This window comes from Vulpes lagopus, chromosome 11 (assembly GCF_018345385.1).
Source record: "Vulpes lagopus strain Blue_001 chromosome 11, ASM1834538v1, whole genome shotgun sequence".
Classification (NCBI taxonomy): domain Eukaryota; kingdom Metazoa; phylum Chordata; class Mammalia; order Carnivora; family Canidae; genus Vulpes; species Vulpes lagopus.
The window spans coordinates 5,910,493-5,935,604 of record NC_054834.1 but is presented as its reverse complement, the minus strand read 5'-3'; the positions used below and the strand labels follow the sequence as shown (position 1 = coordinate 5,935,604).

Below are 25,112 nucleotides of genomic sequence, written 5' to 3'. Positions count from 1 at the left end.
TCCACACGCCGTGCGAATCCTCCCAGAACAGGTGGAGGTGCGACTGCTTTGCATTCTTTGGCAGGACACAGCCTTGGCACGCTGAACCCCCTCATGTGCTAACTTCGTACAAGAAACAGTTTAAATTAGGGGGCCAAGCTAGATTATGGCACTACAGCCGTCGGTCTACCTTGAAAAGCACAGGAGATTATAATAAAGTCACCTTTACAAACCTGCCTCTTTGAAAGACGTGTTTCAGCAAGCATAGCCAAACAAAGAGGTCTGGGGCTTTTGAAGCAGGGAGCTTGTTAAGGGACTATATACTTTGAACCAAAATTATCGTAAGAGTGAAGAAATATGGCCTGTGGCTTTGGAGGGTAGGTTCAGCGCGAGCCAGGTTCTTCCGCACGGGCACAGGCGCGACCGCAGCCGGTGGCCAGGTGGCTGGACACGAAACAAGGCCGCAGTCAAGGCGCAGGTACTTTCCCCGGAGACTCTTTCCACATTTACATTTCTATTTTGCAGGCATCTCTGTTCCTTCCCCACGGGAACTGCATCACCTGACCGTCTGCCCTTGCGTTTTGGTGCCACGGCAGCGAGCGCATGTTCAGACACCACATCATCAACCCCAAGCACTGACACCGACGTTAAATATGAAGCAATCGCCACATCCTCTTGAACTCTACGGGGATTTCCCTCTTCTGTGGCCTCCTTCAAATCCGGTGGTGGGGAGGTCTCTCACTGGGAACTACAACCGCCCGACCATGCCAAGCACAGCCTCCCCCCTCCAGGCCCTGATCTGCTCCAGGGGCCCCCTAATGCTCCCCGAATTCTTCCAACCACAACCCTGGGTTGACCCACACAGCTCTGGGCTGCTCTCACCCGGGAGCACGGGCTGCTCTGATTGCACCCTTCACTTGGAACACCTGTACACAGCTGGCGGCAACACATGCACATGGGGCCAGACTCGTTGCCCAATCCCAAGGTCCCTAACGATGCCACCACTGATGTAGGTGCAGGGTTGCGACAATAAGCCACGACCTTTCAATCGGCACACGTTGAAACAAAAGCTGCTTTCCTGGCTGGCAGACTTGGTCTCCGCATTTCAGCCCAACTGATTGGCGGCCATGTGGGGAGCACAGTGTTACTCGTGCCCTTTGTCCCAGCCAGGTGAGCGGTGTCCTAGAGCTCAGGGGGGAGCACCTGTCAGAAGACCTTCCTCCATGTACAGAGAGAAACAGCAACAGTTGCTTTCATTTGAAAGAGTTTCTCTCTCTCTCTCTTTTTTTTTTTAGATTTGAGAGAGTGAGAGGAAGCATGAGCAGGGTGAAGGGGCAAGAGGAGGGGGAGAAGCAGGCTCCCCGCTGGACGGGGCTCGATCCCAGGACCCCGAGATCATGACCTGAGCCAAAGGCAGAGGCTTAACCGACGGAGCCACTCAGGGGTGCTGGGTGATATCCGCTTGTAAGGTGCTCTTGCCTGCCCCCCCAAACTTTTATTACTAAGTCAATCACAAAGGAACGTTTGTCAGCAAAAAAGCATGCATGTTAAGTTTAGCTTGTTACATTATAGAAGAAATGATTTCAAAAAGACTGCATTTGTCCTTGCATTCATTCCCTCAGAAAATGCGAAGTGAGCTCCTAAAATATTTATTTGATGGATACCTATCATGACCCCTCACCGCTTATAATGCGTATGAACTACTTTTATATTCAGGAAAAGAGATGCTGCATCTGGAACAGCAACGTCACACATTACTGATGTGAACGTTAATTCGAAAAACATCTTAGAAAAAAAAAACATTTTGGGAAGCAACAGGACAACTCATGTAAACAAATGTATATGCTTTATGAAGCTTCATGCAAAGTGTTGTTCATTTTTTAAAATATGGCAAACTGTAAAAAGCCCTAAATGCTCACCTGTCAACAGGCGTGTTCTGGAGACCAAGAAAGCAATTGGTACAATACCGTGTGATTCTGTTTGAGGCAAATCCATCTTGAATTCTATTCCAGGATTAGTTACTAAAGTCTCCAAAGAGATCATTACAAAGCTGTTTCGTTTGAGGCTTTCTCCTGCCGTGTGCCCCAAAGCAGATGACAGGGTCTTAACTGAACTCCAGAGTGAGGATCAGAATGATTTGATCTAGGTTTCTTTCCTTTTATTTATTTTTTTTAAGGTTTTACTTACTTATTCATGAGAGACACAGGGAGAGGCAGAGACAAAGGCAGAGGGAGAAGCAGGCTCCATGCAGGGAGCCTGATGTGGGACTCGATCCCAGGACCCCGGGATCATGCCCTGAGCCGTAGGCAGATGCTCAACCCCTGAGCCACCCAGGTGCCCCTGACCTAGGTTTCTTGATTCAACAAAGTATAATCCTCATTCCACACTTATCCAAAATGTCTCACATTATAAATATAAAGCAAGGGGAAGAGTTAAATGTGAGATCACTGAATTAAGTAAAATTATTTTTAAAAAGAAATCACAAACTAGTTAGGCAGGTTTAAGACAAAACTGCAAAAGGGCAAGAGCTTTTTGATTCATCCAGGAGAAAGTTTTTGTTTGGCCACTTCCTCATTACGTGACCCCGAATGACTTCTCTAAGCTCTCCCCGGCACGCTTTCCTCTAGTAGTAGGCACGCTGAAAATAATCCTGACCTTCCAGAACTGTTTTAAAGCCTGAATAAACACAAGAGCTTTTCACCTTTCTTTTGTTAAAATTAACTCCTGAGAAATGTGACAGTGACACAAGATGCACCTGTACAGCTGTACGAGGACCCCTGTGGATGGACACTCGCCCTGGGGGATGATCTGACCTGGGAGTGTCTGGACCTGCAAACAGCTTCACTCAAATATTGGGCAATAAATAGAGTTATTTTGCCTGTAGAATAGTGATCAGAAAAGGAAAGAAAGGGAAAGGAACTTACGCAACGGTTTCATTAACAGATGCACAGAGGATTAGGTGTGCAAGCCGTTTATTCAAAGGGGCCAGTAATAGGACTTCAGAGCCCTATACGAGAAGGCTAGACAGTTGAAAGTGTATCCAGCTCCGTACGAAATGCTAGTGATCTGCTCTACCTGTTGCAAATCTGAGGATAAATTCTACTGAATCAAGAGCAGCAGCCCTACAGGTGCTACTAAGCACTCAGGTTTCTCATCTTCAGATTTTACTAGGAAGATCCGGAGCCGTGTCGAAGAGCTGAAGGAACAACACCGTGAATGTCCTTAGATGAGCCCTGTGACCATCTTCTCACCTACCTTATTTTTTAACGCATTGCAAAGTAAGGTCCGGATGCCGGAACACTGGTCCCTGGCACACCATGGGTTAGAGCTCGAGGTGAACTCACAGCTGTTGTGTGGAGGCAGCACATGCACCTGGGACGGGGGCCGTCTGGAGGGCAGCATGGGAGAGGTTCAACGCACGCACACACCTGTGGAAGCTCCACTCCTGCCACCACATAGGACATCAGCCCTGGGGGCCCCTCAGGCCTCTTCCCAGCCAGTCCCCTGCCCTCTACACCAGCAACCACTACACGTGACTTGTCTCCACTTACAACAGTTTTGCCTACTTCAGAATTTCAATTAATGGGATTCCGTGGAATTGGAATCGCTCTTCTGTGTAAGGCTTATTCCACAGCCTCCTACTTTGAGAGGCACCCACGTCATGTTGCACCAGCTTGCAGTGACACCGAGAAACGTGTTTTAGGGGAAGTTATCTGCGTATTATCCTTGGGGATCTCGGGCTGACCATAGTCTGCTTGTTCTTTTTCTTAAGAACAGCCCCCCCCCCCCCACTGATCTTAACTGAAAATAAAAACAATCTGCCTCCTCTAAGTCTTGGAATACCCTTGATTTTATGGGGTAGGGCCTGTGGCTTTCCTGCCTCATTATGGGGGTGTACACCTCTCTTTCCCCACAAGCCTGGGCAAATCTGTATTGCTGATTAAGACACGACCTTAAAACAAGTTGCTCCAGATTTTCCCAAATCCACTTAGACACTTTTGAAACTGCCTAAGAAAATTTATAATTGTTTTAATTTGTTGTTTTCTCAACTACATATTAAGGTTTGCCAAAGGAGCTGGCTCTTGTAAATCTCTCCCCTTGGCCTTCTAAATTGTCTGCGCTTTGATCCTTGCCCCATTTTCCACAGAACACCTCGTTTTGAAGCAGAAATCGTATCACACTACTCCCTTGCCTTGAACCATCCAGAAGTTTCCCTGTGTTATCAGAACACAGTGGAGGCTCCTTTCTCCTCATCTCTGCTTCTCTCAGCCTCTTCTGCTCCCCCCGTTCCAGGCACACTCCCCTAGTTCTCTCCAGCTGGCCCAGTTCTTGCTCACTTCAGGGCTATCCCATCCACCTGGAATGCTCTTCTGTTTCCCTCCAGATTTCTGCATCTTTCTCAATGGTCACCCCTTTGGAAAAGCCTGTTCTGGAACCAGATTAGCCTATATATCCACCATTAAATCCCATCACATCACCCTCTTCCTTTACTTCCAAGTAAATTAATCACCACTTAGAATTATTGTTTATGCAAATATATATATTATTTATTATTCATCTTTATGGTGGGGAGAGGTGGAGTTTATTTACTTTTTATTTTTTTAAAGATTTATTTATGTATTTGAGAGAAAGAGAGCACAGGGGGATGGCAGAGGGTGAGACAGAGAGATAGGATCCTCACGCAGACTCCCTGCGGAGCGCAGAGCCTTTACATTGTCACCGTGGGTTTCATCAAAGGCCTTGTAGAGTGGGAAAAGTCTCATCATCATGAAGGTTTTTCTTTATTTTCCAAAACTTCATATTTTACCAGTAGTTCCTTATTTTATCATGTTTGATTTTTAACTAATAAATAGTCCTCAGCTTGTAGGCATCCAAAGATAGTTGTCGAACTGAATTTGAATTTACACTGCGATTTGGAAGGGCATATGTGATCATCAAAAGGTCCTCTGAAATATTTGATAATTTGCCACGTGCATTATAATATCCCTACTGGACTAAACACGCCAGGCTCTGACATGTCCAACGCAACTGCAAGCTACAGTAACTCCAATTAAATGAACAAGCAGAAGATTTTAAAATAATCTCTCTTTTATTTTGGAGTTAGGACCAGAACACCAAAACTGGTTGATTTCCATCCCCATGCTTCTCCTCCTAGCCATTTAGGTAATCCCAGGCCAACTTCATGATATTTAAACAATAGACGGAATTAGGATCCCTTTGTATATCGTGTCTACTCTCTCGGGAGTTAACTGATGTGTCTGAATCCCAGAAAGTCCAGTTCTACGAGAGACTGTGGAATATGCTTCTAGAGACATCATCAAACATCAGAGTGATGATGGTGATAGTATCAGTATGGGATGGTCTCCTGCCAGACCCAGACTTTCTGGGTCTCAGTGTTTCTCACTGGTTAAAAATGGGACCAGCTCAACATATTTGACAGGGGAGGGTGAGCAGTTACATGATCATGGACGTGGAAGTATTTCATAATTCACAAGTCTCTAAATATAAATTACGTCTCACACTAGGGCTTTACCCTAGCAGTACGCATTGCAACCAAACCTTGGCAATCTATTCCTGCCTATGTCTTCATGATACCAACAAACCATTTCCCACTCCCCACCTAGGGACTTAAAAAGAAATTTTTTTTTTTTTAAATTGTCTCAGCAGAACTGGTAAGTTGTGTTGAAATTTGAGACGCTTGAGAATTCTGAAATAAAAGTCAGCACTTTTCATTATTACATATAGGATGTGAGCCCAAGAACGGTCCTAACAATGGAAACTAAATATCTTAAATCACAGGGCTGGCAATCCACTCCATTTTTTAAAAAAGGTTTTATTTATTCATTTGAGAGAGAGAGAGAGAGAGAGAGAGAATGAGCAGGGGGAGGGGGAGAGAGAGGGAGAAGTGGACTTCCTGCGGAGCAGGGAACCCGGTGGGGGACTCGATCCCAGGACCTTGGGGATCACAACTTGAGCCGAAGGTAGAAGTCTACCCCCCGCCCCCCGAGCCATCCAGGCGCCCCTGCACCATTTTTTTAATAGGTAGTTTAATGGTTAGTCAGAGATCAATTAGTCCAATGTATTTGAACTCTGAGAAACTCATCTGAACTGAAAAAGATTTCATAAATCACACCCATCAACCTTTTCTTCATTCAATTCAATAAACCTCTTCTGAATACTTAGTGCGTATCAGACAGCACTCTGTCTTGGTGGCCAGTGTGTCTGTGTTTTAAACACATGGACATGTCCTGAACGCAACCTCACGGAAGGAGGAAAGACACACATCAGCATCTGTATCAGGTCATACAGAACTCGATCTAGTCTGTGGCTAATACGTCATACCTTGACTGAGTATTGAACGCTGAGCAGCACACAGAAGAAAGGACAGATCACCGGATTTGGTTTAAAAATCTCCCTATGTGAAAATATAAACAACAGTGAGCTTAGTGTGTCTGGTTTTTCCTTTCTAGAGATATCATGAGTAAGCGCCTCCTCTCTGGCCTGAGTTCTGTTTTCCTAATCTCCTAGCTGGGGACTATTGCTTACTCATGGTCAGGGGCTCTCTCTTCACATATAGAAATGCTTCTCAAGTGACTAATACCACTTCCCTTCCAAGTGTCTGGTAGCCAAACCACTGCTTCTATCCTTCCCCTCCACTGCAATTTTCGCTTCTGACCTATTTCTTGAGAGCTCGGTCGCCTTCTCAGATTAGTACCTCAGACCCACCAGTGCAGGGCAGTGCGGAGTCAAGACTCATGTCACTCCCTGACATCTGCACAGTCGTCCGGGTTTCCAAAGCTGGACCCCAAGAAGACTGCCCTGAACCTCTGCCTGTACCCTGGATGAGGAAGACGCGTTGAAGAGCTAGTTACCACGGAAGAACCCACTGGATTAGGGTGGGTTTGCCCATCTCATTAGTTAGCTGTCTGGCACACAGCAAGGTGGGAGACTTGAAGGGATGAAGCAATTCGGGAGTGGGGTTGGGTGACAGAGCTGACACCAATGATGGTCACAGACAGTAAGCCAAGAGAGGGACTAGTGGAAGGAGGTGGGAAATTTAAGATTCCAAAATGGGGCTGTTGTCAAAGACTATTGCTTGAAATCGGGTTTAAAACGTGGTCAACGTTTGACCCAAGACTGCCCTCAGTTTACTGCCGCCTTTCAATTCTGACTTGACTCTGTTCAATAGAGAACTGGTGAGCAGAAAACAGTGGGTGGGTGAGAGCGTGAGCGCTCAGGTCCAACATACCCAGAGCCCTTGGCATGCCTGGCTGGCAACTAGCTACATCTTCAACAGCTTCTCATAGTACGGTCTAGTGTTACAGCTCAGGGTGCAGCTCTTCTCTTCCTAGAGACACCCTCACAATCTATGTCATTCCCAGCAAGGTGACGTGGAGGTAAAGCGAGGCAGGGCTGACAAGATTTCACTCCTCTGGGCATGGTCCTCACCCAACTCGCATACCTTCTCTTTTATATTCTGCTCAGGTCCACATGACTCACTCTCTAATGACCAAGGCTGAGTAATATTCCCCATATTGGGCTATTTACTTGCTGGTTGAGCTGTCCTTCTAGAATTCATTTGAATGCCACACAAGGCTGAGAAGCATCACAGCAAGGTGGAGTCATTAGCCTTAGGTGTTCCTACAGCCTCTCTGTAAGGGTTCATCCCCCTATGCTCTGTGATCGGCACCTGGGCCAAGAGGCTATTTGTTCTTTTGTTCACTTACTTAACTAAAGCATATTTAAAAAAATAGCATAACCACGATTGCCAAGAATGAATCAGAAGTACTCACTGCCTTGGAGGAATATATTAGCCCTTTGGGGAGATGACTTTACACATGAAAAAAATCACTGGACGTCCCAAAACCACTCAGGGTAGAGACATACTAAAGAAAGACAAGTCAGCAAGCAGAGAAATTGCCAACCTGGAGTCATCTGGGAAGAGGAAGCCAATATTCCCTATTACCAAGCAAACGGAAACACAGTATTTTACATTCAGACCAAAAGAACAAGTCGCCCACAAATGCCAGGTGCTGAGCTGGTGACTTTGCCTTGCACAGCCTCACAATATTCCACACTCAGAATATCAGGTTTCTTCCATTCCTGTTTTTCTGCAATCTCTTCCCCTGGCTCACTGCCCATATCCTAATTTGGGGGCACAAGTGACCCTTCCTGGGTTTGTTTACAGTCATCTACATGTAATGATCATGTCTCCATCCATTTTCACCGAACAAAATTCTGGAAAAGATTTGTAATTTGTAAGGAAATAAAATATTTTAAATCCTGAATGGGGGACAAAGACCTTTTTGGCAAGCATTTCTCTGCAGAAAGACTCTGGGTTCTATGTGGCAGTGCATGTCCTACCCCCTGCCCCAAGGTGGTTTAAATGTTATTTAAATTTTTCTCTCTGTTATTATCTGTGTTTTGAAAAATACCAGCCTCTAACGCACAAGGCGGTCTCTAAATACACACACAAGTTGGCTTATCAATGAGCATTAGAAAAAAACCCAACAGAAAGAACCAACCCTGCCCCTGCCCCAGCAAAAAACAAAAACAAACAAAAACACAAAAAGCAAAAACCAAAAAGACACAACAAAGCAAATGACAAGAGTAAACTGTTGAAACAAGGGAGCAATCACTAACAAACCAGGTAAAGGCCATTACACCAGTGTTTGCCTCTTAAAACAAAGATAGTCCCAGGGGACACCCTCCCCCCCCTTCGTGGCACCTGCCAGGTAAGGCTTGTCCAGCCCCTCAGCTAGCCTATGAGCCTCAGCTGCCCCAAGACCAAAGGTGGCTGTTGCAGGAGTGCAGGCGAGCCTGGCAATGAGGTGCAGGGAGATCTCAGAGCCCTTGCACGGGGAGCCTCGGGGGGCAAGGGTGGATCTGGAATGTGCCGCAAACATCCACAGAGGACAGTCAGTACCTCAAGGGGCAGAGGAAACACAGTGAAGATACTAGAGGCCAGGAAAGCTCAGCCACCCTATACGGGCCACTTGGGGGAGAAAAGGATTTGGGGGCCGGGGTCGGGGTGCACGGGGCAGCCAAGCAGACACAGCTGAGGTTCCCGAGCTGTTCTCTGGGCTGAGTTCATCACTCTGCCACCTCTGGCCAGAGCTGTCCCTGTGTCATCTGTCTCCTCCCTTTGCTGCTCGAGACAACTGAGAAGCAATGAAAGGAAGAAACATAGTCTGCCTACAAAGATCAGTGGCTTGGTTTCACCAATGAGGGGCACCTACTGCTTGGTTTGTTTTGTTGTTTTCAAGTTTACATGTCAGGTTCTCAGCAGAACTCTTTGGACCAATATGTCATCAAGAATTCGAAAAGTGGGATGCCTGGGTGGCTCAGCGGTTGAGCTCGGGGCCTGAATCCCAGGGTCTTGGGATCGAGTCCCACAACAGGCTCCCCATGGGGAGCCTGCTTCTCCCTCTGCCTGTGTCTCTGCCTCTCTCTGTGTGTCTCTCATGAATAAATAAATAAAATCTTTTTAAAAAAAAGAATTTAAAAAGTAAAAAAGGAAAGAAAAAAGAAAAATGTGGAAAGCTACCCTCACCCGCCATCCTGGGCCATTCTGAGTACAGAACAATAAGAGTCCAACTCTCATCGGCACCTGTCGATGGTCAGTGACCTTGGAGCCCCAAGGTCAGGATTAGAACTCTGGTTCCACTACCACCAAGGCAACTTCTAGAGTCCCTTTTTCTTCACCTAATAACACAGGGACTTAGGACTCGGGAGGATTCGATACGATGGCAGACTTCCTGGCCGAAGCACCTGACCCAGGGCAGAGCCTTGAACAGACACTACGATGGCTTGAGCGCAGTCCCGCCTGGACCCCAGCAGAACGAATGGCTTCCTTCCTCTGGGCGGCAGGCCCCTCTGCCTTCTGCTCACAAGCTGTGTGTGGCCTGGCGAGCAGCTGCGGGCTCTCTCCACTGAGCTACCCAGCCTGCCTGGGTCACAGGGCCCGGCCCTGCCCCGAAAGGAGGGCATCTGGACCCATACTTGAGCGGGCGGGGAGCGGGGGCAAGCCGGGCACTGAAAGCTGAGGAGGCCACACCTCGGATGGGCCTTTCAGAATTCCCGCAGAACTCCCAGCTTGCTGCTCAGAACATTCTCCACTGTTAAACAGTTTTCACTGAGGAAAAAGCCCTCGCCTGACCCTTTGCGGCAGTTCCGCAAGCGTAGCTGGATTTGTGTGCTGCGTGCGTGCACGTGCTTTTATTCAATGCTCGCCTGAAAGCGGACAATTTTTTCATTTACTCCTACTCAATCTAAATATTCCCTTTAAGTTTCACTTTCAGGTGGGAAGAGGAAGCAACGGTGCAAAGAGCAGGATGAAGAGGACAGACCTGGTCCCGGCGGGGAAGGCCCGAAGCCCCTTTCCCCAGCTAGCTCCTTCCCAAAGCCCAGGTCTTGGGTCCACTGACTGAGAAAGACCAACCCACTAAGTCAACTCAGGAGCAGCCCAAGCCGAGGCTCTGTCACAGAGGAATTTCAAGTTTAGCTCATACACTATTGTTTCTAGAACATATTTTCCCCTCCGTGAGCAGAGCTATCGATGAAAGGTAGCCACTCCCATATGCAACCACTTGCCATGAGATGCGTCACCGGCCTGAGAAAAGGAACTTGGGGATGATGTGGCCAAAGCTGGCCTGCCCTTGCCATAGATCAAAGTCTGGAAAAGGGAGAGTCTGAAACCTCCTTTACCTGTTTTCTGAGCAGAGTCAGAGAGTAAATATGTTCAGATTTGCAGCTCATACAGGGTCCGTCCCAGCTCCTCCGCTCTGCCGCCAGCGTGCAAAAAGCAGCCACAGACAAGAAGCAAACGAATGGGCCTGGCACCGGCTTGTGCCCGAAAACTTGGCTTAAGAAACAGGCAGTCGCTGGATTTGAACCAGGGGCTGTACTTCACCGAGCTCTGCTTCAGAGGAAGGCCCAACAGGAGGTCGGGAAGTATAGGACCAGGGTTCCCACGACCCTGTGCTTTCTAGAAGGTAAATGTGGTTCAACAGAGTCATTTTCCTCCAAGGCCAAACTCCGAAAGAGTTTTCCTAGGGTAAAGATCTTCCTATTTCATCATCAGCTGATGCGAGGAGCTGAAGGTACAAGGTACTGAAAAGCGACAGGCAAGTGCAAGGGCTGGGAAGCATCGTGTGTGTGTGTGTGTGTGTGTGTGTGTGTGTGTGTGTGTGTGCGCAGCAGGTGTCACAGCTCTGTGCTGCAGGAACTGGATGTCCACCTGTGTGTTACCCCCACGGCCCCCAAGAATCCAGGCCCCCCCCCGTGTTCCTGACAAGTAGTTGTCAAGTCCTGCGCGCCCCTTCTCAGTCGTCACCTCGCTCTGAGTCCTGTATTCATGAGCCTATCACGCGATTGCTCCTTACAGGGGCCCCAAGCGCGTCCCCCCATGACTTTCTCCTGGTGAACAGAGATGCGACCTGCTTCTCCTCGACCTCGCAGCCCTGCAGACGGTGGAGGCAATGACTGCGTCCTCCCACTGCTTTTCTCACCCCTGCTTTTCCCACCCGGGGATGCTGCTCCAGGTCTCCCTCCTCCTCGGCGCTCTCGGGAATTCCAGGTGTGTGGCCTCCGCTCACAGCGACACCCCCCAGGAGGACAACCCCGTCCCGCTGCTCTTCCTGGCTTCCCGGTCCTGCGGTGCCTCTACGGCCTTGCACTTGCTCACACTTGGGTGGTGAAAGCTTTCTGCTGTTTCACAGCACATTTTGTCTCTTTGAAGACTAATGTGTCATCTGAGAACAACAGCAAACATTCTGCCTCTCTTGGCTTCCCTTGAGTTCATCGCACTGAGAAGTCCAGCAAGGAATGAAAGATGAAGGAAACGCTGCTGAATTACTCCAAAGTCTGCATGAACGTCCTCCGTGGGTTTTCAGCAGGCGTGATTCACCTCTTTTAAGTTTAATAACTAATATGCCAGTTGAGCAATGAAAATGGAATCTCCACTGCATCTATTAATAGTAGGGCTGACGGTAAATTCCTCTCCGGCTTGGACGAGGAAGTGTTTTTCCTTCCTTGGGTCTCTCTTAGGGTTTAGTTTCTATCACATCCCGCGAGCCTGTGAGGATCAGATCTGCTACTGACCGCAGAGAGAGGACTCTGTTGCTGAAAGCACCTTTTCGCATCGCACGGTTAAGTCCCACGTTTGAGACTTAACCAGAGCGGTGTCGTCCAAAAACACGAGTCTGCTAGAATAACACACACCACGTATCATTGCCATCTTGGCTTCTTTAGGAATTATTCGCCAACAGAATACAAAAGAAGAACGCACACGGATGGTTTGCAAAATGTCCTTCATAGCTCCCTTGGACAAATGTCCTGCCTTCAACTTCTGTGTTTTTGTCTCGCTTACAGCCAACATTTTATAATCCTCTTCTTTGTTAAGCTTTCCGAACCGGCCCTCACATTTCAAGACAACGGCTGAGGTGAACCTGTCCACCGTGATAAATCCTCCCCACCCCCTCGGCCAAAGGACACTAGAGTGGACTTCCTTTATCTTTTAGGAAGAAGCTATTTTTTTTTTTCCCCTGTGGGGACAATTAGAGACTAATCTCCGGAAGCCACCTATGCTGTTTCTGATCATCAGTAGCGTCTTTCAAAACGCAGGTCCTGTTAAGTGACAAGACATCGACCAGGATGCTCTGCAACGAGAGGAACCTCATGCATTTGCTTTGATGGAAGTCGAGGACACTCCTGGTAATTAAGGGGGATGAGTGGAACGGTGTGGTTGCAGCCAAGTCCAGGCCCAAGGTTTCCTGGGCCTACGAAGAATGAAAGCTGCTTACCCCCTCGAGAAGTCTCAGGACCAAATCCTGGCTCGTTCCTTTCTATTTGTTCTTGTGCCAGCCCTGGCTTCTCTGGCTGTCCCATTCAATCTGATAGAACATGTTGATGAAGATAAAGTCGTTCTTGGCAACGCGGGGCTTGCATGTCCCTGCAAGGCCAGTGCTGTGTGAGGGTGGCATCCAATGGCCTTTAAATGGCCAGAGGCTCAGGCCCAGTGTGATGGACATATTTCAATAAGTCAGGAATCTGTAATCTAAAGCACTTTTTTGTTTGTCTGTTTGTTTTTGCTTCTTCCAGCTGACTATCTAGTTATCGAGGCCAGCAACCAGAGAAATAAGAATCTGTGAGTGTGGGCTTTATGCCCTTACCAGACTCATCCTTAAGCTGTTTATTCTGGCACAGTGTCAAATCTTCAGAAGCGGGGGGGGGGGGTGGCCACAGAAGGGTTACTCCTGAGGGCTGTAGGAGTGCCTTCCAGTGAACTAATTTCTACTCCATGGAATGGCCACTCAAGCCAGATTGTTTTCCTTGAAGCCGAGAAAGTTTTCTACACAAGCATTTCTTTGTAAGCTCAATTAACTTTCACAATAATTTGTGCTTTTAGTTTAAGAACTACAGATGTTGTGTGGGTGGTGGCGAGGGTGAGGGCTGGGGATGAGAGCATGAAGGAGTAAGGACACTGATGCCTCCCCCTCTGGAAAATGTGGCCACACTTCCTTTCATGGAAAAAGCACATCAATTTTTAGGATTACTAAAAAAATTTAAATCGTGTGTAGAACTAGAGAAAGCCATGGCTGCTTGGTTTGGGGGAGGCCACACTGGGCCATCGCCCAGCTCCCCTCCTTCCTAATGAGACCCAGATCTTTGTGACAGGATTATCTGGAATTGTAATTTTATGCTTGGAAATAGTCCAAAAGTTGGGTAGCAGAACCCGGTCATTCATCAAATGCTTGCTCAATTTGCAAAAGAAATACAAAACCTAAAAATATCAAATAACAATTAGGAGTAAGTATTAATGTGCCAAAGGATAGAGGAACTCTTATTAACTTAATTAATTTTCACTGGGAATGGTTTCTGCCATTAGAAATACACTTGCTTTTTCCCCCCTAAGTCTATTCACTTATTATTGAGTGTTGATTCGAGGTTAAATGGGGATGTTTGTGTTATTTCATAAAATAATTCCCAAATCCCACAATACTTGTCATAGAATGAATGCTATATTCATTATACACTCATCCACTCGCAAGGAAAAAAACACTTACAAAATGTTCTCCAGTTTACACTTGCAAATAATTTAGACTTTCTAATTCACATCTACCTAATACTTGAAAGTTGCATTTAAAAAAACAACAACCCCTAATAAGTATTTTCCTAATAAGGAAATTACTGAGAATCAGGCCCACCAGAATGAAAAGCCCCTTGCGATCTTTGTCCACGGGGGACTTCCGTGCCAGTAGTTAATCAGAGCTAGCTCAGAAAGCGTCCCCCTTAATCATTCACCCAGCAGGTGTTCACTGAACACCGTACCGATGTGCGTGGTGGCCAAGTGTGCAGAGGTCAGCCATCAGGGCAGAAGGCGATCCTGCCCAAGCAGGCGGGTCCCAGCTCTGGACGGACGCCTGTCTGTGAAAGACTGAGTGGTGTGACCTGGGGCAAATTACCTCTTGCTGAGCTTCACTTTGTTTATCTGTAAAACGAGGGTAAAAAGTGCCCTCGTGGGGTCACCATAAGGGTTAAGATGTTAATATGTGTCAAAGAGTGGCTGGCTCCTGTAAGCCATAGCCATTGCCATCGCCAACACCGCCATCTCTGTCATCACTTCAGGGTCAGCGTGTGCCAGGCAACCCTCGAGGTCCAAGGGCAGGCACAGGGAGGACGGACAGTGTTCCTGCCTCGTGAAACTTAAACCCCAGTGGGAAAGACACACGCTCACCCAATTAATTGGGGACTGAACTGCAGTTGGGATCATGGCTGTGTGGATGCTTCTAGAGCATAGAAAGCCGACCTGGTCTGAGAGATCGCGGCAGGATTCCTTGAGGAATGGCCATTTGGCTGAGTTTTTTTTTTTTTTTTTAAATTCATGAGAGACACAGACACAGGTAGAGGGAGAAGCAGGCTCCATGCAGGGAGCCCGACGGGGGATCCCGGGTCTCCAGGATCACACCCTGGGCTGAAGGCGGCGCTAAACCGCTGAGCCACCCGGGCTGCCCTCGGCTGAGCTCTTAAGGCCAAGAGGAGCTCAGCAGAGTGTGTGGAGGAGTTTGGGGGCTTCCTTGCGGGAAGACAGGTGGTAGTGAAGGGCTCCCCAGCTGGAGAGAAATCTAGTGGAGGTGAGGCTGGGAAAGCAGAGGGCCCCCGCGAAAGGCTACTTGCTAAGGCTTTTGATTCCATTTTAAGGGCAATACCACTAGCAGGTTTTAAACAAGGATGAACTTGCTCTAGATTTGTGTTTTTAAAATGCCTGCTGCTTTTTAGAGAAGGACCTAACCGGTGCCCAGAGGTGGGCAAAAGTCTGTAAAGAGGGAAACGGGAGGATCCCTGTGGTAGTAGAGACCACGCATTGCTGCTCACGTCCTGGCTGTGATATCGCAACCTGTTCCCTTCCGAGAAACTGGGTAAAAGGTACATAGGACTTCTCTGTCTCATTTCCTACACCAACACATGAATCTACACTTTCCTCAAAACAAAAGTTTGATTACGCAACTTATCTAGAGGCACATGCCATAAGGCAGAGGTCTCACAGAGAATAGTCCTCCCTGGGTACCGCCGGCGTTGTGGGAAGAGCCAGCGTGCTCACACTGGAGCCCACAATGCTCCTGGTGATGAATGAGCCTGGCTTCTGTGCCCTGGTGACAGGTGACTCTTCCCCTCCAAGTGGGATGGACAGAGTAAAGCACAATGGCTTATAATTTTCAAACACTGTGACCTTCTTCTTATAAAGATCAAGGCCATTATTTTTTTTAAAAGCATGTGGTTTCAGTGGTGCGTACTTGGTTTATGACTAAGAATTGTTTTTCTCTATGCCATGTAGCATCTTGGTAAAATTAAGTTAGCTCCCCCTTCCAACTTAAGAAAAAAAAAAAAAAAAGCCTTGCCACCATGTGGAGAAGGGAGGGTGGCCTCCAGAAGAGGGTGGACAGACTAGTGAGGTGTCTGCTGCGGAAGGCTAGAGCCTCACAACTCTGAGTGTGGTCTGCGGACTAACAACATGGGCCTTGCCTGGGAGCCTGTTAGAGATGGGGAGTCCTGCGCCTGCCCACGGACCCCCAGAATCAGAATCTGCATCTTCACAAGCTCTCCAGGAGACGCCCCTGCTCTGAGCTTTCCAAGCGGTGTACCAGAATGATGACGGGGTCACAGACAACAGAATTGGAGATGGCAGAGTTACAGAACTTGAGAGAATGTCCAGAGCCATTGATCTTTCCAGGTAAAAATCTAGAATGTTCAAGCATCAGGGAACATCAAAGGCCTAGACCATAGGGGAAGACTTTAGTTCGGCCTGGCTGGGCAAGAAGGGCTGATATCCTTGGGTAGTGCTTGGTCTCCCCACTACGACTGTGGAGAAGAGCACTGCACCCAAGGGACAGTCATGCGGTGGTGGCTCCTCACCGTTCTGTTGGGCACAAGTCAGCAAAGGGCACTGAGCATGACGGGTCCATCCTTTGGTTTAGTCATGCCCTGTCTAAACCTCCATATGACAGTACAGATTTCATCACGATCCCGAGGTCCCTGGTATTCACACAGGGTCCCCTATAATTTTCCAACCATAGCTTAGAACCAGAGGATGTCATAAACACTGCTGTGATTTCGGGTTTAAATTGGAAATTGTGAAAATCTGAAAACAACACAGTCAAGAAAGACTCCGAAGCCTTGCTTGGTCCATATACGTAGTATTCGGCCTCCGTTTTTGAATGATTTAGTCACTCTCATGCCTAATGTCTACAAAACCTGGTAGAGATTGGAAACATATTGATACCAATAGGACATGCCGAAACAAAGCTTTTAGATTTGACTGAAGTAGTAAGGGATGTCACAGGGACATTTTGTGCCAGTAACACATGGGGAAAATGTGGACAAGTCTGGGCACTTTAAAAGCATGAATGATCTAGAGCAAAGTTTTTTCCTGTAACTTACACTATAGCTTTCTTGCTCATACCTCTGTTCCTTCACGTACTCTCCCTACTTGGACTTTGGAACAACACACCCACACGCGTGTGCACACACACATGCGTGCACACGCATCCGGCCCTCCACATGTACACATACATGCAGCTTCCATTCTATGTTTGAGCTGGGACAGGTCCAATGCTCTAACATTTACGACATTTGCCCCACATTTTGATCCCTGTCTGTGTTTTTCCTGCAGGCTTTCCTTCTCACAAATGACATCTAAAGTGACATTTATCTCAGTGAGACACTGCAGCTCTAAAGCTCCTCTTCCAAAGCCTCATGCAATGAAGCACGTGATAAATAGGAGATGAAATTCCTCTGGACGTTGCCTGCAATTGTTTGGGTATAAGTAAACTCTGAACACATTTTACAAGCAGGTACACTTCAAATATGAAGAGATGCATTTTCCCAGACTCTATACTAAAATGGAAGCAAACACAAAAACAAAACAAAACAAAACAAAACAAAACAAAAAACAAGAAAGTTTTTAAGAATACATCCTTTCTGGGGCATATAATTTGGAGCAAAAATATAAACTATTTTTAGTTTTCTTTATATTTGTTTATAAAAGGAATGATTATGCTAATTAAGTAAATTTTGAACACTAATTTCTTAATCATTTGAACAGATTTTCTTTTTTGAACAGATATTTATGTGCCAAAGAATGCCTCCTTTATTCCTTGGTATCACCACAATGTCCCCATTATTTCATGAATTAACCTAACCTACAAGGTCACACCAGGAAGGATCTATAGACACATTTTTTTTTCCCACACAAGACATTAAGATGAAACTGGTAAAAGAGAGGAACGAGCATCTCCCGCAGCAAGCCAGTGACTTAGTCTTACAATTTCTGCTGATCGTCGATTGGCCTAGTCATCATTCCAGAATAGCCCGGCATGTGGATTATTTTAAGGCGACCTCTGCACCAAAGGTGTTACTGTAACCTATTAATTAATTCACCAATCGATGCCTCCCCTTCCTCACGATTCATCGAATGCAAGAGACTGCACTGGCCCCTGCCCCCAGAGGAACTCAGTCAATGACGGAGACAGAACGAGACGTGCTTGGACACGAGCTTACAGCAAGCATGCACCCTGCCAGTTTTCAGCTGGAGAGGACAGAGGGCACTCACAGCAACGCTTCCTGAGGGGTGTGATGCTTGAGCCGTACTGCGAAGAATAAGTGAAGAATAACGTGCAGGTGTGCAGAGGAAAAGGCAGGAGAAAGGGGAGGAACGGAGCATGAAAAGACACAGAAGTGGAGGCGGTAGGAAGACGCCAGCACCTCCGCCAGGGAGTGAGAGCAGAGGTCGGCTGCTGGTGGGAACGGCTGGTCTGTGGGGCTGCGTAGCCAGACACCGACTGGAAGGGAGACTGGAAGGGAGGGGGCGCACGCAAGCGCAGGGCAGCCGCCTCCAGCTGGGCAGGAGGCTTTGCAGTGAGAGGGGACGGGGAGCCGCCCACGATGGGCAAGACCTCGGAGGGTGCAGCCTTCCACAGGAGCCGGTAAATGAAAATGCAGCTACCAAAGGACGGGGTGTCTGTGGTCTGGGGAGCCAGGGGCCAGGCTGGGAGCAAGGAGGAAGGAGGTGTGAGGGAAACGTGGCTGTGTGAGGTTGCAGGGGCGGAGAGAGACTTCTGGGTGTGGGCCCTGTGGGAGGAGAGTCCTCTGGTGAGTTCATGCTCGATTCACGAAGACTACTTGTGTAAACTGTTATCATTTCTTCCAGAAAGTGGGCTCAGATCTACCTCTCAATCTATTGGGATAGTAAAGATCCCCTAATGTGGATTACAGAGACGCAAATGGTCTGAATAGACTTTCCCAAAAAACCAAATAAGGTATCTATTGAAGTTTTCCACACTTCACTGTAGCGAGCCACTTAACATGAGCTCTGTCCTCATAACAGGTTCCAAGTGCACAATACAGCATGACTTGATGGAATCGGACAGCAAGGAGCCCCCTGCCCTGAACAGATCCTACATGTAGGAGGCTCTCCGCTCCCAGTCAAGGTCACCAGTCACATCAGGATGACAAACATACTTGTTAGATGACTGAATTAATTACAGCACACACTTGATTGTATCACCTAAATGCCTTTTCATTGCGGTAAGGGGAGGTTCTTCTAATAATAAGTTCAATTAATTGAAGGCATCCAGGAAAGCTCGGTAATCTAAAACAAAAGAGAAATAACCACCCACCATGCTTCAGAGCATTGCACCTCTGGTCTGTTTTTCATGGTCATTCTCGGAACCAGCAGTTCTAGAGAATGGAAAGAAAGAAAGTAAAAGTGGTTGTGGTTGGGCAGGGGATGGAGGAGAAGACAGCAATGGAAAGCACGGCTCCAGCCAGCTGGTTATTAGCACAAATGAAATCTCTAGAAGGGCAGGACCTTTTTGTTCTTCCTGTCCAGGAAAACACAAGATGCCCAAGACATTCCCCTAATGGTCAAGCCACGACCTGAGAGGAAGGGAAACACACGATGCCATGGAGACGACATATCTGTCTCGCTCCAGCTCTGGGGAAGGAGTAATACTGTCCGTTTGCACCTCCTCTGTCGCAAGGGCTTCTGAAAGGGTGGAGTAGCAAGGAAAGGAGAAGGGGCAGCTTTCTTCCCGTGAATACCTGTGGAAAGATACACTTTTTCTTCGGGATCAGAGTTTTAATCCAAATCTACTCACGGCTGTCATCATGCAAGCCCTCCGAGGTTTGAGCTCTGTGGGCTTTGCAAAGGGGACAGGGGGAAGAAGTTTTGTTTTAATGTTCAACTAGGGGCTTCATTACCCAGCAGTCTGAGACATTTCCCTGTGTCGTAACACTTGGATCTGGTTCATGGAATCTTCCCCGCTTTCAAAACAGATGACCTCTCTCACTAGAAGATTCACTTATCTCTTTCCCCCTGGCCCTGTAAACCAGTCCAGCAAAGTCTTAACTTGCAACAAACAGGCAATTCACTTCACCAGAAAACACAGTTATCTAATCTCCCAAAAATGACACCTGGCAAGTTTCTAACCATAATGCCATTTGACTCATTTCCATCAACATTTATTCTTACAAGCAATATTAATAAGGCCTTTTAAGTGTGAAGGTGCTGTAACCAGGGGGAAATAAAATAATAATAATAATAATAATAATACACAGCCTGATGAACAGCCTCCACTCCAAGCTGAGTGTTTGAAGATGTGTCAACCATGTTCCAAGAAGAATGAATGGGCTCATGCATCACTCATCAATGTGTATTGGGCCTTGAATACGTGCCAAGTCCTGTGCTTGTTGCAGAGATACAAGTGGTCTTTGTCCTCATGGAGCAGATAGTCTAGGAAGGAAGACAGACGCCACATACCGTAGGTGAATATTTCTCACACCACCACTTGCTAGCTGATTAAGACGGAAAATCAGTATTCGCCTTCTCAGATGGGTCATTTCCCCATAAAGGGCCTCGCTGTTGTCATATATTCTTTTTTTCTACTAAAGTGCACAATTTTCAAATGAAAGAATGGAAGCGATTATTTGTCAAACCAAGAAAGTACTTCCTTTTGTCATTAATCACGTTGCTCAATATCCAGGCAGTGAGTAAGTTTTTCATACAGAGTACCAGGAAGTAGACGTGAGTGGCCAATAAGCCCTCTTTGGCCATCTTTGTGTAGACAGACAAGCCAAGCCGGAGCGCGGGGACCCCAGCCTTGGAGAACAGGCGTCTGCAGTGAGCTATCAGAAATGCCAGGAGCTCATCCCATCCATGGCCTTCCTGCCAGGGAGGTCGGCACCTGAACTCGCAGAGAGAGTCAGCAATGTGAGAGAGAAACTGGGAAAGAACAGCCTGTTCTGGCTCAGGTGGATGGCCTTGGGTCCATCCAGGGCGGCAAGAAACAGAAAGATGCCCCACTTGGATCTAGCCACCCAACTAGAACATTGACATCAGCAATATTTGTACCTGGGGAGCTCATTAGACCGCTTCTCAAAGCCTAATGAACACATCAACACCCCAGGATTTTGTTAAAATGCAGATTCAGAGACTCCCAGGGAACCTGAGATTCTGGATTTCTAACAAGCTCCAGGTGAAGCTCATTACTGGAGGCGTTAGGTTAGGTTAGGTTACAGCCTAACACTGCTCGCGGACTGCAACCAGAGGGGCCGCCGAAGACACGAAGGAGGAGAGATCTCAAGGAGACAGGAGAACCGGGACAGGGAGACGGCCCCAAGGCCGAAGACAAAAGCAGGTATCATATTGTCGTATCCTGCAGATAAAGAGGGAAAGGCACGTGCTGGATTTAGCTATGGAGCGACTGTAGCCGTTAAATTCTTTGAACCTTTTTCAGGTGAGTTTCAGTGGAGTGGTCAGAACAGAGATCATATTCTGAAGAAATTTAGACACTGAAAGGGGAAGAAAATGTCCCATGGTATTCTCTCCTCCCAACATCTGCTGGGACGAGAGCCTCTCTGACTACACCAAAATCCTAGTTTCCAAGCATGAAACAGTGGCTGGGGATGTACAACTTCACAGGCCATCTTATTTCCATTATCTTCCCAGCTTAACTGAGGGATAATTGGCAACAGAAGCTGCATATATTCAGGGCATCCAGTGTGATGATTTAATATACGTATGTGATGCGAAAAGATTACCACAATCAAGCTAATTAATGCATCCATCACCTCACACTTAGCTTTTTTGGGAGAGGAGTGGGGGTAAGAACACTTAAGATCTACTCTTCTGGCAAATTTCAAGTATACACTACAGGATTATTAACTACAGCCACAAATAAAATCTTAAGAAAAAAAAGGAGGGGATCCCTGGGTGGCTCAGGGGTCTAGCGCCTGCCTTCGGCTCAGGGCGTGATCCTGGGGTCGAGTCCCACGTCGGGCTCCCTGCATAGAGCCTGCTTCTCCCTCTGCCTGGGTCTCTGCCTCTCTCTCTCTGTGTCTCTCATGAATGAATAAATAAAATCTTAAAAAAAAAAAAAAAAACTACAGCCACCGTATATTTTTTTAAACACTCGAATGGCTGTGTTGGTATCAGGCACTTATGTCATATCCTATTGTATCAAAGAACAAGAGAGTCTGACTTCCCCTTCTGAGTCTGTAATGTCACTATGTTAGATCTCAAGGGAGAGAGATGTGTAGACCATTATCCACACTGTGCGCGGAGAAGAAAGAGCACTCAGTGTACTACAGTCAGCGGCACTTGAATTGTAAAATGAGCAGTGGGGATGGGGGCGGAGGGACAGTCGTTTCAGGCTTACGTGATCCCCTGATGGATCCCTATTCTTTTCTCCTTGACTTTGGAGGACAAGTAGGATTTGTTAAAAATAAAAATACCTTTGAAATGTATTTTTAAGGTTGAACTCTGGCTTTCCAGGTTGTGTTTTTTAAGTAAAACACCTTGGCCAATTTTCCTGAAGTTTGGCACTAGGAAATCTTTATGGGGCCTTCTGTCACTTCAATGTTCAGTCCTCCCTGGGAGCCTTCCAGACGGACCGGCCAGACTCCCATGCTGGTTGCAGCCCCTATGACCTAGGCTCTGGCTGTGAATGACTAATTTGCTTGTCTGTGTGTCCAATGGATGTGAGATTCCTGGAGGACACGCATGGCATGTATCGGACTTGCTACGGCCAGTGCCTTGCTGGTCACCGACACATGGAGGGAGGTCGATGACTGATATGTGTTTGCTGGATGACTAAGCCAAAGGTGATAAGCCTTCCAAGCAGCAGGGAGTGGGCATGTTGGTGTGGTTGAGATGCTCTTCCCACTCTGGGTTTGGATGGCATCTCCAGTTACTTACTGGCCCCATTGGCCCCCTAGCATTTCTGCTTAAAACCTACAGGGATAACTTACTTTCTGCTAAGCATTTTTAAAAAGATTTTATTTATTTATTTGAGAGACAGAGAGAAAGAGAGTGAAAGGAGAAGTAGAGGGAAAGGGATGAGCAGACTCCGCATTGAGCATGGAGCCTGACATGAGACTCGATCTCATGACCTGGAGATCATGACCGAAGCCCGGATTTAAGCGGGAGGCTTAAATGACTGAGTCACTTAAGTGCCCCACTTTCCTGCTAAGTGTTTTATGAAGACAAATGAAGGCTTCGTTACCAAAATTTAACTGTGCGCGAGAGACTTTTAAAGATACCAGTGATGTAAGGGTACAATGATTTTTTTTCCTTCAAGTTTTTATTTAATCAAGTGTAGAACTCAGTGATTCATCGCTTCCATAGATTACTCCGTGCTCATCACAAAAAGTGCCCTCCTTAATCCCCATCAGCTACTTCACCCATTCCCCACCCACCTCCCCTCCAACACCCCTCAGTTTGTTCTCTTCAGGTAACACTGTGCTTTGTGGTTTAACACTCTTTCTGCCCCCCCCGCCCCCACTGCTCATGTTTATCGATTTTGTTTCTTAACTTCCACCTATGAGTGAAATCATATGGTATTTGTCTTTCTCTTGACTTAGTTCGCTGAGCATAATGCTCTCTAGCCCCATCCATGTCGTTGCAAATAGCAAGATGCCACTCTTTGAGGTCCGAGTGATATCCCACTGTCTGTATATACCACAAGGTCTTTATCCATTCATCTGCAGATGGACATTTCCATAACCACCCACCTATGGTTGAGAATGCTGCTTTTATAAGCATCTGAGGACATGTGTCCCTCCAAATCCCTATTTTTTTTTTTTTTTTTATCCTTTGGATAAATACCTAGTAGTGCAATTGCTGGGTCACAGAGTAGTTCTATTTCTAACTTTTTGAGGAACCTCCAAAGTTGTTTTCCAAGAGTGGCTGCACCTGTCTGCCTTCCCACCAACACTCCCACAAGGGCACAATCATAAGGCGCTTCTAACAGGGATTTACAGATGTTGAGTCTGGGTGGTGCCGGACCGTATTTAGGTCCTGCCGTTCCTGCCTTTTCTCCAGGTCCTAGGTCCGCACGCTCCTTGCCATGGCACGGGGGGTCCTAACTCTCATACCTGCTCGGTTTCTCTGCCTGCAAAATCCAATCTTTTGAAATGTCCCAGACCTCAAATATACTTTATTAGTAGTTTTCTGCATGCAGCCAGCACATCACTCACAAGCCACCATCACAAATATGCACAAATGTGAACCTTAAAGAGACAAGATTTTCCTTCAGGGTCTGTGGAGGGCATTCGGCAAAATGCTTCTGGATGAGGCTGAGAAAACAGTCTGCAAATTGCTCTCAGCAAGGTGCCTGCTGTGGCTCCTCTGGGTTCTTTTAGAGTTCGTCCTGTTAGGGCAGGGCCCTGTTCCTGGAGGCCTTTCTTTCTTTCTTTCTTTTTTTTTTTTAATAGAAAGGAGCTCCTTTGAGCTGCAGGGAAGGGAAAGTTTTTTTTGTTTTGTTTTGTTTTGTTTTTATTATTTTTTTTAATTTTTATTTATTTATGATAGTCACAGAGAGAGAGAGAGAGGCAGAGACATAGGCAGAGGGAGAAGCAGGCTCCATGCACCGGGAGCCTGATGTGGGATTCGATCCCGGGTCCCCAGGATCGCGCCCTGGGCCAAAGGCAGGCGCCAAACCGCTGCGCCACCCAGGGATCCCTCCTGGAGGCCTTTCACTGCTCCTTCAGAGCCTCTTCTCCAGACCTGCCCTGGCTTCCCTAGGATCCAATGTCCCCCTCCCTCTCCCCTCAACCGCTGCAGCAGCTATGGCCAAAAATCCTTCCGTTTTGACAAGTTGCCTTGTTTGTTTTTTGCAGCTTAACTGTAACATGCTTCCCAAATGTGGGAGCTAGAAAGTATGGGTTTTCCCAGAGGAAGTGTTCCTCTCTCCTAGTTTGTTAGATCTTCCTTTGGATACTACCATATCTCAGTCACTCCCATTCATCCAAGAACCATTTACTGATCCAAGAAGGTAGCGAGAAGATCTTTAACCGTATGTCCATCCCACCTTATAAACCACTGGAATCAAGAGAGCAAAAATAATTTCCCTTTGAATTTGACTTGCTAAATAATCGAGTTATGGGTACGGGCGGTTGTCTACAGCAATCTTTTAGGGTTTGTTGTGAGCAATTTGTTAATTACAGGAACTGCCTATGTCAAAAGTGATTTTCCTTTTCACTGTCACTTAAAAACAGATTCATGCCCTAATTATCACAGTCACCAAACACTGTGAAACTGGCACTGCCCTAGAATCAAAGGGTCTGCGTCCCAGCTG

General features: G+C 47.1%; 1 protein-coding gene across 1 annotated transcript in view; it reads right to left on the bottom strand.

The window, feature by feature from the left end:
• EGFR (epidermal growth factor receptor) overlaps positions 1-25,112 on the bottom strand; it is a 201,375-nt gene that overhangs the window by 60,797 nt on the left and 115,466 nt on the right. The window lies entirely within an intron of this gene.